Here is a 7610-nt window from a genome sequence, read left to right on the forward strand (position 1 = left end):
ACAAGTCAATAAAATTACTGAAAGATTTCTGAGCCCTTAGGTGACTGCCAGACTTTTTAAGCTAGCTCCAAATGTCACGCTTATTGAGCTGACCTTACACTTTGTGAGTTAACTGATGGATGTATCAGGTCAGCTGTTCGTTATCGCTAACGAAAAAACATTTTGTCAAATACTTGATCAGCAGGGGGTGAATTTGATCTGGTGCTTGTATAAAAGACTCACCGCACGTGCATGGCATAACCTGAAGACAGCATGTTGATCCAAGTCTTGTGGCACATACCAAAGTATTTAGGTTTTTAAATAATCAGGAAATCTGGAAATACAAGTGCAAATTATGAGAAGCAGATGGTTGTTTCCTTTTGAGGAATAATGGCACGGGCGTTGTCCTCTGGAATAAAGAGAACTACTTTGCCTGATAAGAAATGTGTTTGTGCAGATGTGAACAAAAATCAATCAACAACCCACTGCTGGGGGGGGTGTGTGTGTATTTCCCCCCAACAGAGACATGGAAGGCTAGCAATTTAGTAAAGTGTGACAATGAAGTATTTTAAGCTGTAATAAAGAAAACCCATTAACCTCAAAAATTTAATTTTTTTTTAGAGCCAGTAGCCAAGGAGCAGCCAAACGTAATTACTTGGTGAAATACTTTGTGCAAAATGGATGTTTGGAATATTGACACGGCAAGAAAATGTGAAAATATGCTTTAGTAAAAAGTAGGCTATTAAAGCGCAGGGGAAAGGGTGTTGAGTGAACAAAGTACATTTCTGTCACAGTCAGTAAACACCATTAAAATTAAATGGCAGGGGAAAGCAAATGGACTATTTTTATCAAATATGAAATTAACCAATAAACTTAATATATGGTATATACACACAAATACAATAATGTTAAAAATCGGAAATGCGGCAGAGTTAAAGGACGATGAACGTTTCTGTGCACTCGCCTACGTTTGTTCATGCCCTTCACGTAGATGCTACTTAGTGAACAAGAAAAAGGAGGAGGAGTTGTGATTTCCAGATACGTAAAGCTAAAATACAGCTTCCAGCCCCGGTTCCAGAGGACTTGCCGCTGACGTCCTTACACCTAAACCAAGTAAACTTACGTCCTTGCATGAGCTAAGCAGTGCCAGACTAAGAGAAATGATTTGGTTTGTAAGCATTTGTGCTTGCAAGCATCTCAAGCAGATTTATTCCACCTGAGTGTGATCCATTCGTGGAACCACAGCCAGAGGAAATGCAATAGCTGACTGACTTTGGCTTTTGACTGACTTGAAGGTCAGAAATATTTCCCTTCAAAAGTTCTCTCACCAATAGGGCCGAAGCAGGAGTTTTACAATACTCAGCTTTTTACTGTCTCTCTAGTATGACTGACGCTTGCTGGACAGGTCCAGTGTTGCCTGACATTGGGAGAGACCCTGTTCTTACTTGGCTTGAATAGAAATGATCAGATATTGAAAGAAACAAGTGGATGATGAACGTACTTGGAACAAACCTAGTAGAGTGTTTCTTATTCAAAGCTGTGATTTGAAATAGCTTTTGCAGCAAGAGCGAAGAGCCTCACGTCAGGTTTGGACCCTAACAGTGAGGGTTTGGGACCACTAAATGAGGCTTTGTGCGTTAAAAGATGGCTTTGGGCTCTAAAACTCAGTGTGGAAAGAGAAAATGACGGTTTGAGCATTAAAAGACCGCATTCGATGCCAACAGTAAAGGTTTGGGATATAAAAAGGAGGCTTGGATAATAAAAATGAGGTTTTAGTACCTAAATGTGAGGGCTTGGGGCTTTAAAGGAGGCACTGAGCATTAAAAAAGGGGTTTGGGCCCCTCTTGGCTGTTAAAAATGAGACTTTGAGGATTAATCAAGGGGTTTGGACTGAAACGCACGGTTTGAGCATTAATAGAGCAGATTTGATGCTAAATGGGAGGCTTTGGGACCTAAAAAGGAGGCCACTGAGTATTAAGAGGGGTTTGGACCCTGCAAGTGAGGCTTTGGGACCTAAAACTGAGGCTTTGCAGGTGAAAACAGGGCTTTGGACAGTAAAAATGAGGTTTTGGCACTTCAAAGTGAGCTTTTGGATGCTACAAGTGAGGCTTTGGGCCTTTAAAGGAGGCACTGAGCGTTAAAAGAGGGGTTTGGATGCTTGGAGTGTGGCTTTGGGTGGTAAAAATGAGGCTGTGAGCTTTAAAACTGGGGTTTGGACCCTAAAAGTGAGGGCTTGGGACCTAAGAATGAAGGTTTGACCCTAAAAAAGACAGGTTTGGACCTGAAAAGTGAGGGTTTGGCACCTAAAAATGAGGCTTTATTCCTTACTAGAGGGGTTTGGACCCTGAAAGTGAGGGTTTGGGATATGAAAAGGAGGCTTTTAGACTTAAAACAGGGATTTGGAACACCAAAAATGAGGGTTTGGGACTTAGAATAAGGCTTTGAGCCTTAAAAGAGGGGTTTGGACCCTGGAAGTGAGGGTTTGGGACCTAAAACTGAGGCTTTGAACCTAAAAGACAGGTTTGGACCCTGGAAGTGAGGGTTTGGGACCTAGAACTGAGGCTTTGAACCTAAAAGACAGGTTTGGACCGTGATAGTGAGGCTTTGGGATACAAAAATGAGGCTTTGAGTGTGAAAATAGAGCTTTGGATCTAAAAAATGAGGTTTTGGCACCTAGAAGTGAGGCTTTGGATGCTACAAGTGAGGCTTTGGGACTTTAAAAGTAGGCATTGGGCATTAAAAGAGGGGTTTGGACCATGAAAGTGAGGCTTCGAGTGATAAAAATGAGGCTTTGAACCCAAAAGACAGGTTTGGACCGTCAATGTGAGGGTTTGGGAGTTAAAAATGAAGCTTTGAGCCTTAAAACACGGGTTTGGAACCAAAAAAATGAGCCTTTGGGACCTAAAATAAGGCTTTGGGCCTTAAAACAGGTGTTTCAACCCTGAAAGTGAGGGTTTGGGATCTACAAATGAGGGTTTGCAGTTGAAAATAGGGCTTTGGACATTACAAATGAGGTTTTGATACCTAAAAGTGAGGGTTTAATGCTTAATAGAGCAGTTTGGACCCTGAAAGTGGCGGTTTAGAAAAGAAAACTGAGGCTTTGAGCCTTAAAAGACGGGTTTGGCAGCTAAACATGAGGCTTTGCAAGATATAAAAGAGGCTTTGAGAGTAAAAATGACATGTTTGCACCCTGAGAGTGAGGGTCTGGGACCTTAAGAGGAGGCTTTGAGCCTTAAAAGAGGGGTTTGGAACTCAAAAAATGAGGGGCGGCAGGACCCCAGAAGCAGAGGCTGTGGGACCCCATAAGCAGAGGCTGCAAGGTTTAAAACGGGTTTAGACACTGAAAGTGAGGCTTTGGGTGGTAAAAATGAGGCTTTGAGCATAAAAAGAGGGGTTTGGACCCTGAACATGAGGGTTTGGGATCTAAAAATGAGGCTTTGCCGGTGGAAATAGGGCTTTGGACATAAAAAATGAGGTCTTGGCTCCTAAAAGTGAGCTCAGGTTTGGGTGCTAAAAGTGAAACTTTGGCACCTAGAAATGAGGCTTTGAGTGTTAAAAGGGGGGTTTGAAACCTGAATGTGAGGGTCTGGCACATAAAAATGAGGCTTTGAGCCTTAAACAAGGGGGTTTGACTCTAAAACGTACCGTTTGGAAGGAAAAAAATCATGATTTGAGCATTAATAGACAGGATTCGATGCTAGAAGGGAGGGTTTTATGTCCCAAGCCCGTCTTTCAACACTCAAAGCCTCATTTTTTCAGTCCCAAACCCTCACTTTCAAGGTCGAAACCCCTCATTTAAGGCACAAAGCCTCCTTTTTTAACAGCCAAACCCTGTCTTGTGGGTCCAAACCCCACTTTTAAGGCACAAAGCCTCATTTAGGAGTCCCAAACCCTCACTTTTAGGGCCCAAAGCCCTCTTAACACAGCTAAAGCCTCCATTTCAGCATCAAAACCCCTCTTTTAGCGCTCAGTGCTTCATTTTTAGGTGCCAAACCAACCCTCACTTTTAGCATCAAATCGACTATATTATTGCTCAAACTACAGATTTTTTGTTGCAAATCATGAGTTTTAGAATGCAAACCCCTCTTTTAAATCTAAAAGACTCATTTAGATGTCCCAAACCCTCACTGTTAGGGTCCAGACCTGTCTTTTTTACTCTCAAAACCTCATTTATATCTTGCAAAGCCTCACGTTTAGGGTCTAAATCATCGTTTAGGGCTCAAACCATCATTTTTTGGTCCCAAACCCTCACTTTTAGGACCCAAACCCTTCCTTTTTAGGGACAACCCCTCATTTTTAAGTTCAAAAGCCTCCATTTTATTGTCCAGACCCCTCTTTTAAAGCTCAAAGGCTCATTTTTAACAGCCAAACCCTCACTTTCAGGGTTCAAAGCCTTCTTTTAACTCTCAAAGCCTCAGTTTTTAGGTCCAAACCTTCACTTCAAGCGTCCAAACCCCACTTTTCAGGCACAAAGCCTCATTCAGAGGTCCAAAACCCATCCTTTTCATGGACTAACCCTCATTTTAAAATTTCAAACCCTCCCTTTCGTTGTCCAAACCTTTATTTTAACGCTCAAAGCCTCATTTCCAGGTCCCAAAGACTCACTTTAAGGCACCCAAACTCCTCTTTTAACATCAAAGCCTTATAGTTAGGACTGCAAACCTCACTTTTAGGGTCCAAACCCCTCTTTTAACGCTCAAAGCCTCATTTGTAACAGCCAAACCCCCCCTTTCAGGGTTCAAATTCCTCTTTTAAAAGTCAAAGCCTCAGTTTTAACACCCGAAGCCGCACTTCCAGCATCCAAACCCCACCTGTAACGCTCAGTGCCTCCTCTTTAGCTCCCAAACCCTCACTTTTAGCATCGACTCCGGTCCTTTCATGCTCTAACCAGCATTTTTTCTTTGAAAACCGTGCGTTTTAGAATCCAAACCCCTCGTATAAGGCTAAAAGCCTCATCTATAGGCCCCAACCCTCACTTTCAGGGTCCAAACCCCACTTTTAAAGCTAAAAGCCTCCGCGTTAAATTCCAAAACTTCACTTCTAGGGCCTGTGGTTTGCCCGGCAGCTCAGCCCCACACAGTCGCTCGCCCCCTCCCCACCGGTAGATGGGGGAGGGAATCAGAAGGGTAACGCTCGTGGGTTGGGATAAAAACAGTTTCATAAATGAAAGTAAAAGAAACAACAACAGAAATGCAATGGAAAGGAGAACAACGAGAGGCGCAAAGCCCCGCGGGGTGGGGGGAAAGGGGTGGGAAGGGGGGGGGGCGGGAGAGGGGGAACGAACCGCCGGAACAAACCCCACGCGCCGCAGCCGCTCCCCCACCGCCGACCCGCCGCCGCGCCGCTCCCGAGCCGCAACTGCCCCCCCCCCCCCCCCTTAATATCCTGGTCGTGGTGTCACGTGGTATGGAGTGAACCTGCCACTGGCCAGTCGGGGTCAGCCGCCCCCACCGCGGCCCCGCCCCTCCCAGCCCCCCCCCCTCCCCCGCGGCAGAGCGCGGGAAGCCGGAAAGGCAGCCGCCCCCCACGGTGAGGAGAATTAACCCCTTCTCAGCCAAAACCAGCACAGCCGCCTCCCCCTATTCCACACCGCTCACGCCATGCCCAGGTCCCATACCTGGGCTGCTGCACGCCGAGTCAGGCACCGTTCCGTCACTGCTGCACTCTGCTTGTGTCGCAGTTTATCGTCCATGGCTTGGGAGGCTCGTACTCTGATATCATGGATACAACACAGAGGTGACACACAGTATTATATAGCAGTTCGCATTGCCCCATTCAGTTCATTGCCTGTTTTCGCCCAAAATCAAACCCCCTTGAGGCACACATCGGACTTCTCCGTCCTCCCACATCACCCACCAAGTGCACCCAGGTCCTCGAGCAAAAACAATCCCACGAATGGCTTTGCCTTTGCCTGAGGCAGGGAGGACCCAGACTGTGTTGCCCAGCGTACTTTTTGCGTGCGCTACTGGGACTCCATCCCCTCCCACAGGATGTAGGATTTCTGACTGGGCAGGGCCAGCTCGCCTGGCAGATCCCCTCGTGTTGACTAACCACGTGGCTTTTGCCAAATGTGCACCCCAGGGCCTGAATGTCCCACCCCCCCTTGCTCTCAGCGTAGTTTTTAACAGTCCATTGTACCGCTCCATTTTCCCAGAGGCTGGTGCGTGACAGGGGGTGTGATACACCCACTCAGTGCCGCGCTCTTTGGCCCAGGTGTCTATGAGGTTGTTTCGGAAATGAGTCCGCTGTCTGACCACTCTCTGGGGTGCCACGTCACCTCAGGACTTGTTTTTCCAGACCCAGAATGGTGTCTGGGCAGGGGTGGGGGGGATGGGATATGTTTCCAGCCAGCCGGTCGCTGCATCCACCATTGTAAGCACATGGCGCTTACAATGAACAGGGCGTGTTGCTTTTCATCTTCTGAGAGTTTGTTATACAGTGGGGCCTCTTCAGCACGTGGCACCCCCTCCTCTGGGGATATTCCAAAGTCTTTGCCTTCTGGCCAGCCCAAGGTCACTTCCAAGACTCCTGGGCCACTGGGGTTTCCTATTCAAGCCCGCTGGGTGATCAGTGCGACCCATTTACTCCATGTAGCATCACTTTGTGCTAATCCCACCTGGCACTGCTTGTGGTTCTCCCGAGTGCGGGGGGCTTTGAAGAGCTCTTGGCGCACAACGGGCACCCAGCCTCTGTTCGCACCATACCCGATCGTCGCTCATGGGCTCTTCCCTGAGCCCCTCTGACCGTACGCCAGCAGCGTGGCGTTATAACCTTGCCAGGCGTTCTCCAGCATTCCCTGACCATGATCACCAGAGACCTCTCTCTAACAAACCATCAAGTGCCTCCTCTTCATAAGCGAGCCACCAAATGCACACACAAGCACTGCTCTCTGCCAGGAGAGCCCTCACTAGCAGTTTAAATTAGCAATCAAGACTGGCAAGCACACTTGACAGCAACACTCAGTTCCAGGATGACAAGACATGTAGATAAAATCTAGCCACTGCTTCAGAGCAGGAAAGTGATAAATGCCGGTCTTTTGCGTTACGCTGACATGGATGTTAATAACGGGAGATAAAGGAACTGACCGGCCTCCAGCTGCGTATTAGTGACAGCTGCTTCCAGCTGGTTCTTTGACTCAAGGCTTACCTGGCCCACGGAACTGCTGGATCCTGCAGAGATGAGCACGCCGTTCTCGTCCTTTCGGAAGCTCCTCTGAGACCAATAGGCTGGATCAGAAGCAAAGGCTTTGCTGTGCCCTGGATTCCTAGGGTCACACACGCCTGTGCTGCCGCTGTTCACAGAAGTCACACACCTGCTTCCCGCATCCTTCTCTCCCTGCCTATTAACATTACAATTGCAGCATCAAACTACCAGCAATCAGGCTTTCACTAATAAGTCATGGTCTAGTCTGGGTTTAAACCAAGTTCAACAGCAAGGCACACCACACCGATGGCTGCTGTGGGATAAGCCTGCTCTTGAACCACGCCGGGTGATGCACGGCCCAGGAGTGAGTGACCTGAACCAACAGGCACATCAGGAACCGCCACTTGCATTTTTCCCTCTGCCTCACGTATGGGTCACCCACACAGCTCAGTGCATTGGAAAACGCTTTTTATTTCAGGAACAGATGT

The sequence above is a fragment of the Phalacrocorax aristotelis genome, unplaced genomic scaffold, assembly GCF_949628215.1.
Source record: "Phalacrocorax aristotelis unplaced genomic scaffold, bGulAri2.1 scaffold_34, whole genome shotgun sequence".
Lineage (NCBI taxonomy): Eukaryota > Metazoa > Chordata > Aves > Suliformes > Phalacrocoracidae > Phalacrocorax > Phalacrocorax aristotelis.